Genomic DNA, 12,758 nt, shown 5'->3' with positions numbered 1-12,758 from the left:
CTGGCATACCTGTCCTTCCACAATTAATATAGGATCCCATCAGATTCTCAAGGAACAGCAGCATCCAATAGACTTCTGGAAATGGGAGCACCTCCCACTCCAACACCCACACCCATCCGCAGAGTTTCCTCTGCTGCACTGGGATCCATTGCATGGAAAACAGCCCACCGTCCTCCCGTACTCAATAAAGCACATGTCCTCACCAAATGGCAACTTCAGAAGAGGGACACTGAGTATTAAGGAACGTTGATATGGTCAAGGGGTGTATCCCTCTGCTGAGCGCTCCAATGGACAGGAAGTTCTATCCAGTCCTGAGGAGACGACTGCTGATGCTTACAGCCAGTAGCTATTCCTCAGGGAACACCAGCAAATTCTAAGGCTTCCCTGCCCCCTTTAATTAGTTACATGAAGACTCTTAAGAGAGTCACTTGATGGCCTAAGATTATTGGCTGCTCTGAGGAGCACCTGATCCCCAGGTCAATGCTTACCACAGTCGCAGAGCCTACTATGGACTCAGACCCCAATCCCTGACTTTCCAGGGCCAGCTTCCCCCACTGCAGGACCCTCATCAAAAGACCTGCTATTGGTGAGTCTGGTGTTGGTTTCCTAGTTATGATTCCCAGTAGGAAACCCAAGGAGCTTCAGGCTCTTCCGACAAGCTACGCAGTGCATCCTATCTCTTCCTCCCCTAAACCCACGCCCCTGGTGCAGAACCCACTGTGCATTCCCTGATCTAACACAGCCTCATTAGGGACATGGCATGCCCCTGGTCCTCGGTGCCACCTAGGGACCATCACCCTTTCGCCCCCCAGGTGGCTCATTCATCACCACACACTAAGAAACCTTTCATAGACTGGACTAATCCCAGTTGTCAAATCACAGCAATCCTAGGAGCCCAATGAATTTCAGCAAGGAGATCTCTATGGTCTCCAGGTGTTATTACACACAGATGAAAGGAAAACGAGCCTGCCTGACACCGACCATTGGCAGAATAACCTTGTCTTACTTTTCAGTGCTGATAGTTCCCAGCCGCCTTGGATTTCCATCACTGGGAGGGATGTTCTAGATGGCTATGCAGCCACGGCAATGAACCAAAACTGGCGAAAACTGTTAGCTTCACGTAGTGGGATCCTGGGTATATGCCGCAAATCTTCAAGTTGTTAGTATGCCTCGGTATAAACTGAAACAAGACTCCCCAGGGTTAAGAGCAATTAGCCAAGGACTTTTAAGAAAAGGGGTAATTATTCCTGCTGTTTTTTATTTAACTGCCCAATTTGGCCTGTTCTGAAACCTAGATGAATGGTCAGTTGTAGTGCATACAATAACCTGCATACTGTGGTCCCATCCATTAAGTCTCTAAAATGACTAAGGCCATTCCGTCCTCACTGACAAGTCCTGGGCAGTTATAGGTGCACCTCTTACACGGCCACATATAATAAAAGCCAACTTTAACAGCCTCTCTGCTTTAATTTCCATTCACTCTTGAAGGGACACCATACACCTTTACTTGGGTGCCTGTGGGGAGCCTCAAGAGTCCACTCACCACACACACCTCCTGCTGGCAAGGCTTGAGCAGATCTAGCTGTCCCCAGGCACAGAGGGGAGGCAATACATGGATCATATCCCCCTTAGGAGGAAATTGACACACAGAAGCTATTCAAACACTTGCTACGGCCTTTCCTAAAGGGGATGGCATATTCCCCAACTAAGGTTCGAGGACCTGCCACTCCAGTGAAATTCTTAAGCACCATCTGGTCCACTGAGGGATGTTGCATATCTTAGAGTTTAAAGACACTCCTAACTTTGTCAGCTCTCAAGCAGGCCAACACCTGTTGGATCTCTTCGGCTTCTGCAGGTAGTGTATTTCACATTTGCCCACTTGGAATGGGGCCCATTACCTAGAAGGCACTGGGGTTATGAAAGATGATTGTGATACAGACACTTCCCTTAGTGCCTCCTGGAGACTCCTTTGCTATTAAAGCTCAGGACACGACCTAGCAAGTACTTCAGTGTCTACAGACCACATATAATGGCTAAGAGTTGCCTGTGGGGTTCTCGTTTAGAAATTTCCTGCTTAGGCCCCATGCTGCACACCATTAGAGCAACCATTGCTGCCTGCAAACGGGGCCCTCAGTGAAACAGATTCTCACAAGACCTGAACCTGTGATGCTCTGCACACCTTTGTTCACTGTGACCTGGTCATAGAGGCAGCACCCGGGAAGCTCAGCACAGACGTGGGATGCACCCAGTTAGATGGAGACGGCAACCACAGGACAGAGCAAACCTGAGCTTTGGACATATACCCCCTGTGGGAGGCTGCCTCCCTGGTCAAAAATCACTTCTGATGTCACAGTGCTGGAGGAGGCCACCACCTCCTTGATCCCTGGGATTCCTGAGGAGCCTTTGGGTTCAACAAAAGGAACTTCAAAGTGAGTTCATCTGTTTTCTGAACAGAGTGCCACCAGCACCCTGATGGAAACTGATAGAATGATGCTCGTCTTCATCCCTCAACTAGGATGTCCTCAAGGGTCAGTGCAGTTGGCCAAACCCAGGCAAACATCCTGACATCAGAAGATGCCCTCGCTAACAACTGACCCCATTTCATGTGTTTAGCTGTTGGCCTTTGCCAGTGGTGTAGCTATGTGTCCTTACCAATTGTCACAATGATTTCTTTTTCAGGGTTTACTTTACTTTGTAAAGAAGTCTGAGAATTCCTTGCCTCACAAATACCAGAGACAGAATAAGAGCATACATGTCTCTGTCCTCACAATGATTCAGACTATTAAGGCCTAATCTTATGATTAAAGTGATAAATATAAACATATATTTATAGACACCAGTCCCAAACTTCCTAAGATCACAGTCCATATTCCATTTCTTTCCCTCTGGCTCAGTAGGCATGTGAAACATCAGGTCACGGAGGAGCCTCCACCCTTCGGTCCTGGGCTGCATGCAGACATCATTCCCTCTCCTCCACCGTGGTCCTCCTTTCCTGTGAAGACAAACAGGGTTTGGGCCACAGTCTGGAAGAGGTGCCTAAACGGAAAGACGAGTGGAACAGGTCAGAGGCGCTGGATATCTGCACTTGGCTATGGATCTGCCTGTGTGCTTGAGGGTGAGCATATGAATATCTGTGTTCACGAGTGTGGGTGTGTGCACGCATTATTGTGTGTGGTTGGACAGTAGTGTGTGCGCGCGCATGTGTGTGTACTATCTATGTGGCTACAGGCTGATTCTTTTCCCGAGTTAGATTCAATCTGGGCTCTCTTTAGCACATGCACACCAAGTGATCAGCCTCCCAGCATGTGACTATTGACTCCTGCTTCAGGCCTGTGAGCCTCAATATTTACCTCCTGCTGTCAGGACAGGCACATTTCCCTACTGGGTGGGTCACAGCTCAGTGAATCAGAGCTCAGCAGTGGGGGTACGACTGTTGTCTCTGCTGCTGGAGAAAAAGCCTCCCGACCTGCTGAGGAACAGAGTCAGAGGGCTCAAGCGGGTGCTAGTGCTGTGGGACTCTGTGGGGATGCATCCAGGTGTGAGAGCAGGATGTGTCCTGTGTGCTGGCCTCTGCGTGTCTGCACCATGTGTGTGTTACCACGTGCACGGATGCTGGTGGTGGTTTAATGAAGGTGCCTGGGACCAAATAGGCTCACCTGCCTTCCTCTGAGGGCATCCCTGGGATGGGGGTGGATCAGAAGAGGCCAAAGCTCGCCTCTCAGGGATAGGAGTGTGTGCGCGACTTGTAGTGAGTGTGCATGGGCGTTGTTGCAGCAGATTTCTCGTGAGATTTTTCTATTGTGTGGCCTTGTGTGTGTTTGGTGACATACACGTATAGTGATGAATTAGGTATTTGTGGTGTGTGAGTTGCGTGTTTTAGCTGATGTGTGGTGCTTCTCTGTCAGTGATGCATTATGAGTGTATTTGTGGGTGACACATTATTGCATATTGTGCATGTGTTAGCTTGTGTGTAATATATGACTTGTATGTGAATGACTGTTTAGGAATGAAACACAAAGTGGCGTTCCTCCCCTTAGAAGGGAATTGGACACAGGTGAATGGATCCTCAACTCAGCAATGTGTGTGTGTGTGTGTGTGTGTGTGTGTGTGTGTGTGTGAGCGTGCGCGTGCATAGTTGGGGGATTCTGACTTGCAACCATGATCTCCAGTATGTCCTATGCACCCTCCCTGTGGGGCCCCGTCAGCTGAGATTACTGGTGCCCCAGCACTCTGTCCTGAAGAGGAGCTCCTGTTACTGTCACACACCTGCGTGTGACTGAGGCCCTCAGGTTCCTGACCCTTCACGTGCACTTGCCATCCCAGGTAGAGAAAGATAGGCACCGTGCTGTGCAGAAGTTTGCTACTTAGATGAAGTCCCACTTGTTTATTCTGTCGCTTCCCTTCTCTGGGAGACATATCCAGGTGTCACATATCCAAGAGTTTACCGTTCATGTTTTCCACTAAAAGTTTTCTGGTTTCACATCTTACATAAAGTATTGAACCATTTCCAGTTTATTTTGTGTGTATGGTGGAAGGAACTGGTCCAGTATTCTTTTGCATGTAGTTGTACAGTTTTCCCAACACCATTTATGAAGAGACTGCCTGTTCTCCAGTGTGTATTCTTGCTTCTTTGTCATTGCAATTTACTGGATAAATATTAATTGTTCAATATATTAGATTGAGCTACATGAAATAACCAATATTTGATCATTTTTAACTTATGGAAAATGACATGTACATAGAGAGTCACATAGACACAAACACATCTATTTATCACTGTACTTGAATTTGTATATACATGTGTATATATATATGGGGACATATGTTTAAATATAACATATCACACATATGTGTGTTCCATATATATAGCATATATAATATTCCCATGTATACATATATTCCTGGAGCCAGCCTGGGATACATGACAAGGCAACACCCACAGGCAGTACAAATTAAAAGGAATGTAGTTTAAAAGTTGTTGATTTCACAAAAGTTGTAACTTGGAATGTATCTCCATTGTTTTTTCTCATATTCCTCTCCATCCCTTATCCCCAGCAGGTAACAGCCCAGCATGATGCCTGGCAACCAGAGCAGCATGTCCGCGTTCCTCCTCCTGGGGCTCCCCGTACCCCCGGAGCAGCAGGGCGTGCTCTTCGCCCTGTTCCTGGGCATGTACCTGACCACGGTGCTGGGGAACCTGCTCATCATCCTGCTCGTCAGGCTGGACTCGCACCTCCACACCCCCATGTACTTCTTCCTCAGCCACCTGGCCCTCTCTGACGTCTCCTTTGCATCCATCACTGTCCCAAAGATGCTGACGAATATGCAGAGGCAGTGCCGATCTATCACCTATTCCGGGTGCATTTCTCAGGTGTATTTCTTTGTATTGTTTGGTTCCCTTGACAGCTTTCTCCTCGCTATGATGGCGTATGACAGGTATGTGGCCATCTGTCACCCTCTCCACTACACCAGCATCATGAGGGACGAGGTGTGTATCCTCCTTGTGGTTGGGTGCTGGCTCTCCTCCTGTGTCCTGGCTCTGATGCACACCCTCCTTGCGAACCAGCTGTTCTTCTGTGCAGGGACGACCATTCCCCACTTCTCTTGTGATCTTGACATTGTGCTCAAGTCCTCCTGCTCCTCAGACACCTCCCTCAATGAGCTGCTCATCCTCATTGCAGGAGGTTGGTCTTCATCCTGCCATTGAGTGGGATCCTGGGCTCATATACCCGCATGGCAGTCATCATCCTGAAGGTCCCCTCCCTCAAAAGAATCTCTAAAGCCTTGTCTACATGTGGCTCCCACCTCTCTGTAGTGCTTTCATACTATGGGACAATTGCAGGTGTTTACTACTTCCCCTCATCAGCTGACTCCAAGGACAAGGACATGATTGCTCTGTGATGTACACGGTTGTCACCCCCATGCTGAACCCCTTCATCTACAGCCTGAGGAATAATGATGTGAAATGTGCTCTTCAGAAAATATTCAGAGCCAAGGGCAGCCCTTGGTGCCATTAATTCAATCCCATTGTAATGGGCAATCATGGGGTCTATAAAATAGGTGTCCTTAAAAGTTCTAATTTGTATGTCTCATCACTGATACCAATCTTCTCCCAGTCTCATTTTCTGTTTCCTCGAGTCTTTTTCTTCACCTGATTGTGTTTTTCCCTACCTGTTCTCTGAATTCGGTGTATTAGTGTTGCTACAGTGAAATTCCAAGTCCTCCTGTGATGTTCACTGCAGCTTGTGAGTCTTTGTGCCCATGTCTCTGGCATTAAGAAGTGTTCTTATCTCCATCTTTTTCTACCATGATGTTCTGTGCATGATGTGTGTGCTGGCCTGTGCGTGTCTGCACCATGTGTGTGTTACCACGTGCACGGATGCTGGTGGTGGTTTAATGAAGGTGCCTGTGATGTTCTTAATACAACCAAGCTTCATTTATTTCTTATGTGATGATTTCACAGGAAGTTATGAAACTCTTTCATCTGTGGAGTAGTGTCAATCATGACTGGTTTTAACGAATCACTAAAATACATATTTTGTTTAATCATCATGATAAGTTGACTGTAAGGTGATAATATTTTCCAAATTTGCAGCACACTAAATGAAAGCCCAGAGAAATGAAGTAAGTAGGCTTTGTATGACTGGATCTCAGATCTGTGAGACAGGAAAATGTGTTAATCAGATTACTTTATTGTCATTACATGGTCTCCAACCACACTGACCAGTGTCGGTGTCCTTGATCCTTACATAAAGCATGCGACAAGTACTCTTTTGTGTTCCCCCTTTTAAGATTATCATGATAGCTAACCTATTCTCAGTGTTTATTGTTCTCAAATGTGTGTATATGCGTTCAAATATTCATCCAGGGAGTCCACAGGCTGAAACGAAAAGACAGTGTTTGCTAACACTAAGTCAGATGACATCATGAAGATCTGGGGCAAACGGTGCTACACAGGTAAATATAAATCCAGTATTACTGTATTTTTTTTATTTTGTTATCATTAATCTACAATTACATGAAGAACATTATGTTTACTAGGCTCCCCCCTTCACCAAGTCCCCGCCACACACCCCATTACAGTCGCTGTCCATCAGCGTAGTAAGATGCTGTAGAATCACTACTTGTCTTCTCTGTGTTGCACAGCCCTCCCCATGTCCCCCGCACACACATTATACAAGCTAATCATAATGCCCCCTTTCTTTTTCCCCACCCTTATCCCTCCCTTCCCACCCGTCCTCCCCAATCCCTTTCCCTTTGGTAACTGTTAGTCCATTCTTGGGTTCTGTGATTCTGCTGCTGTTTTGTTCCTTCAGTTTTTCTTTGTTCTTATACTCCACGTATGAGTGAAATCATTTGGTACTTGTCTTTCTCCGCCTGGCTTATTTCACTGAGTGTAATACCCTCTAGCTCCATCCATGTTGGTGCAAATGGTAGAATTTGTTTTCTTCTTAAGGCTGAATAATATTCCATTGTGTATATGTACCACATCTTCTTTATCCATTCATCTACTGATGGACACTTAGGTTGATTCCATTTCTTGGCTATTGTAAATAGTGCTGTGATAAACATAGGGGTGCATCTGTCTTTTTCAAACTGGGCTGCTGCATTCTTAGGGTAAATTCCTAGAAGTGGAATTCCTGGGTCAAATGGTATGTCTATTTTGAGCTTTTTGAGGAACCTCCACACTGCTTTCCACAATGGTTGAACTAATTTACATTCCCACCAGCAGTGTAGAAGGGTTCCCCTTTCTCCACAACCTTGCCAACACTTGTTGTTGTTTGTCTTCTGGATGGTGGCGATCCTTACTTGTGTGAGGTGATATCTCATTGTGGTTTTAATTTGCATTTCTCTGATGACTAGCAATGTGGAGCATCTTTTCATGTGTCTACTGGCCATCTGAATTTCTTCTTTCAGAACTGTCTGTTCAGCTCCTCTGCCCATTTCTTAATTGGATTATTTGCTTTTTGTTTGTTAAGGTGCATGAGCTCTTTATATATTTTGGATGTCAACTGTTTATCAGATCTGTCATTTATGCATATATTCTCCCATACTGTAGTGTACGTTTTTGTTCTGTTGATGGTGTCCTTTGCTTTACTGAAGGTTTTCTGCTTGATATAGTTCCACTTGTTCATTTTTGCTTTTGTTTGCCTTGCCTGGGGAGATGTGTTCATGAAGAAGTTGCTCATGTTTATGTCTAAGAGATTTTTGCCTACGTTTTTTTCTAGGAGTTTTATGGTTTCATCAGTTGCATTCAGGTCTTTGATCTATTTAGAATTTACTTTTGTGTATGGGGTTAGACAGTGATCCAGTTTCATTCTCTTACTTCTGTCCAGTTTTTCCAGCACCATCTGTTGAAGAGACTGTCATTTCCCAATTGTATGTCCATGGCTCCTTTATCAAATATTAATTGACCATATATGTTTGGGTTAATGTCTGGAGTCTCTATTCTGTTCCACTGGTCTGTGGCTCTATTCTTGTGCCAGTACCAAATTGTCTTGATTACTGTGGCTTTGTAGTAGAGCTGGAAGTTGGGGAGCAAGATCCCCCCACCCCCACTTTATTCTTCCTTCTCAGGATTGCTTTGGGTATTCAGGGTCTTTGGTGTTTCCATACGAATTTTTGAACTATTTGTTCCAGTTCGTTGAAGAATGTTGTTGGTCATTTGATAGGGATTGCATCAAATGTGTATATTGCTTTGGACAGGATGGCCATTTTGACGATATTAATTCTTCCTAGCCAAGAGCATGGGTTGTTTCCATTTGTTAGTGTCCTCTTTAATTTCTCTTAAGAGTGTCTTATAGTTTTCAGGGTATAGGTCTTTCACCTCCTTGGGTAGGTTTATTCCTAGGTATTTTATTCTTTTTGATGCAGTTGTGAATGGAATTGCTTTCCTGATTTCTCTTTCTATTAGTTCATTGTTAATGTATAGGAAGCCACAGGTTTCTGTGTGTAAATTTTGTATCCTGCAACTTTGTTGTATTCAGATATCAGTTCTAGTAGTTTTGGAGTGAAGTGTTTAGGGTTTTTTATGTACAATATTATGTCATCTGCAAATAGTGACAGTTTAACTTCTTCTTTACCAATTTGGATTGGTTACAGTAGTACTGTATTTTTGTTTGTAAGTTCTCCTTCTGTTTCCAATATGATTAAGGAACAATATCATAAACAATAACTATAAAATATGCTAACAGGCACACAATGTATAAAGATGTTAGACACAACAACAATATAAGGTGGGGGCATGGAGATATGTAGGATAAGAGTTTTTGATCCATTTCTAATTTACTTTTGTGTATGCGGTTAGACAATTATCCAGTTTCATTCTCAAACATGTAGCTTTCCAGTTTTACCAATACCAGCTGTTGAAGTGGCTGTCATTTCCCTGCTGTATATCCATGGCTTCTTTATTATATATTAAGTGACCATATATGTTTGGGTTAATATCTCGATTCTCTATTCTGTTCCACTGATCTGTGGGTCTGCTCTTGTGCCAGTACCAAATTGTCTTGATTACTGTGGCTTTGTAGCAGAGCTTGAAGTTGGAAAGCGAGATCCTCCTGCTTTAGTCTTTGTCCTCAGGATTGCTTTGGCTATTTGGGGTATTTTGTGGTTTCATATGAATTTTAGAACTATTTGTTCCATTTTGCTGAAGAATGCTGTTGGTATTTTGATAGGGATTGCATTGAATCTGTCGATTGCTTTAGGCAGGATGGTCATTTTGACAATATTATTTCTTCCTAGCCAAGAGCATGGGATGAAGTTTCATTTGTTAGTGACTTCTTTAATTTCTCTTAAGAGTGTCTTTTAGTTTTCATGGTATAGGTCTTTCACTTCCTTGGTCAGGTTTATTCCTAGGTGTTTTATTCTTTTTGATGCAATTGTGAATGGAATTGTTTTCCTGATTTCTCTTTCTGCTAGTTCATCATTACTGTATAGGAATGCAACAGATATCTGTGTATTAATTTTGTGTCCTGCAACTTTGCTGAATTCCGATATTAGTTCTAGTAGTTTTGGAGTGGATTCTTTAGGGTTGTCTATGTACAATATCATGTCATCTCCAAATAGTGATAGTTTGACTTCTTCTTTACCAAACTGGGTGCATTTTATTTCTTTGTGTTGTCTGACTGCCATGGCTAAGACCTCCAGTACTAGGTTGAATAAAAGCAGGGAGGGTGGGCATCCTTGCCTTGCTCCCCATCTTACGGGAAAAGCTTTCAGCTTCTTGCTGTTAAGTATGATGTTCGCTGTGGGTTTGCAACATATGACCTTTATTATGTTGAGGTAGTTGCCCTCTATACCCATTTTGTTGAGAGTTTTTATCATGAATGGGTGTTGAATTTTGTCGAATGTTTCTTCAGCATTGATGGAGATGATCTTGTGGGTTTTGTTCTTCTTTTTCTTGATGTGGTAGATGATGTTGATGGATTTTCGAATGTTGTACCATCCTTGCATCACTGGAATGAATCCCACTTGATCATGGTGTATGATCCTCTTGATGTATTTTTGAATTTGGTTTGCTAATATTTTGTTGAGGATTTTTGCATTTGTGTTTATCAGGGACGTTGGTCTGTAATTTTATCTTCGGTGGTATCTTTGCCTGGTTTTGGTATTAGAGTGATGCTGACTTTGTAGAATGAGTTTAGAAGTACTCCCACCCCTTCTGTTTTTGGAAAACTTTAAGGAGAATGGCTATTATGTCTTATTTAAATGTCTGATAAAATTCAATGATGAATTTATCTGGCCCGGCAGTTTTGTTCTTGTATAGGTTTTTGATTACCAGTTCAATTTCATTGCTGGTACTCGGTCTGTTTAGAATTTCTGTTACTTCCTTGGTCAGTCTTGGAAGGTTGCATTTTTCTAGAAAGCTGTCCATCCTTCTAGGTTATACAGTTTGTTAGCATATAGATTTTCATGGGATTCTCTAATAATTCTTTGTATTTCTGTGGTGTCTGTCATGATTTTTCTGTTCTCATTTCTGATTCTGTTTATGTATGTAGATTCTCTGTTTCTCCTAATAAGTCTGTCTAGGGGTTTATCTATTTTGTTTATTTTCTCAAAGAACCAGCTCTTGGTTTCATTGATTTTTTTCTATTGTTTTATTCTTCCCAATTTTATTTATTTATTCTCTGATCTTTATTATATCCTTTCTCCTATGGACTTTGGGCCTCATTGGTCTTCTTTTCTAGTTTCATTAATTATGAGCTTAGACTGTTCATTTGGAATTATTCATCCCACAGATTTTGGGGTGTTGAGCTGTTGTTTACATTTGTCTCCATATGTTGCTTGATTTCTGTTTTTATTTGGTCATTGACCGATTGATTATTGAAGATGATATTGTTTTGTTAAGCCTCCATGTGTTTGTGAGCCTTTTTGTTTTCTTTGTATAATATTTGTCTAGTTTCATTGCTTTGTGGTCTGAGAAGCTGGTTTGTACAATTTCAATCCTTCTGAATTACCTGAGGTTGTTTTTGTTTTCTAGTACCTGATCTATTCTGGAAAAGGTTCTGGGTGCACTTGAGAAGAATGTATATCTTGCTGCTTTTGGGTGGAGTGTTCAGTACATGTTTGTTAGGTCCATTTGTTCTAATGTGTTGTTCAGTGCTTCTGTCTCCTTACTTATTTTCTGTGTGGTGAATCTGTCCCTTGGAGTGAGTGATGTGTTGAAGTCTTCTTAAATGAATGTATTACATTCTATTTCCACCTTTAATTCTGTTAGGATTTGTTTCACAAAACTAGGTGGTCCTATGCTAGGGCATAGATATTTATTATGGTTATAACCCCTCTTCAACTGACTCCTTTGTCATTGTGTATTGTCCTTCTTTGTGTCCTGTTATTTTCTCTGCATTGAAGTCTATTTTGTCTGATACAAATACTACAACATCTACTTTTTCTGCCCTACTATTTGCATAAAATGCCTTTTTCCACCCCATCACTTTTAGTCTGTGTATGTCTTTGGGTTCCAAGTGTGTCTCTTGTAGGCAGCAAATAGATGGGTCTTGTGTTTTCATCCATTCTGTAACTCTATGTCTTTTGATTGGTACATTCATTCCATTTATATTTAGGGTGATTTTTGATAGATATGTATGTATTGCCATTGCAGGCTTTATATTCATGGTTATGAAAGGTTCAAGGGCAGCCCATTATTATTTAAGAGTCTAACTTAACTTGCTTATTATGCTATTTCAAACACTATATAAAGGTTCTCCTTTTTTCCCCCTTCTTTTTCTTCCTCTTCTACTTTTTATATATTAGGTATTATTCTATACTCTTTTATCTATTCCTTCACTGACTTTGTGGGTGGCAGATTTAAATTTGCATTTGCTTAGTAATTAATTTTTCTACTTCCTTTACTGGGGTTTTATTTTCTCTGGTTACAGCTACTTAGGCTTAGGAACACTTCTACCTTTAGCAGTCCCTCCAAAATACACTGTAGAGACAGTTTGTAGGAAGTAAATTCCCTCAACTTCTACTCATGTGGAAATTTTTCATCCCTGCTTTAAATTTCAGTGCTAATCTCACCAAGTAGAGTATTCTTGTTTCGAGGACATTCTGTTTTTTTGCATTAAATATATCATGCCAATTCCTTCTGGCCTATGAGGTTTCTGCTGAGATGTATGATGATAGCCTGATGGGTTTTTCTTTATAGATGATATTTTTTCTCTTTCTAGCTGCTTTTGATACTATATGTTTCTCTTTGATTATTACCATTTTAATTATAATATGTCTTGGTGTTGTCTTCTTGGGTCCCTTGTGTT

General features: G+C 42.3%; 1 pseudogene; it reads left to right on the top strand.

The window, feature by feature from the left end:
• Nucleotides 1–5,071: 5,071 nt before the first annotated feature.
• Nucleotides 5,072–6,017, top strand: LOC140844927 (olfactory receptor 1J4-like; annotated as a pseudogene).
• The last annotated feature ends 6,741 nt before the right edge of the window (nt 6,018–12,758 follow it).

The sequence above is a fragment of the Manis javanica genome, chromosome 2, assembly GCF_040802235.1.
Source record: "Manis javanica isolate MJ-LG chromosome 2, MJ_LKY, whole genome shotgun sequence".
Classification (NCBI taxonomy): Eukaryota; Metazoa; Chordata; class Mammalia; order Pholidota; family Manidae; genus Manis; species Manis javanica.
The sequence above is the reverse complement of the archived record's forward strand: the minus strand, read 5'-3'. Positions and strand labels throughout refer to the sequence as shown.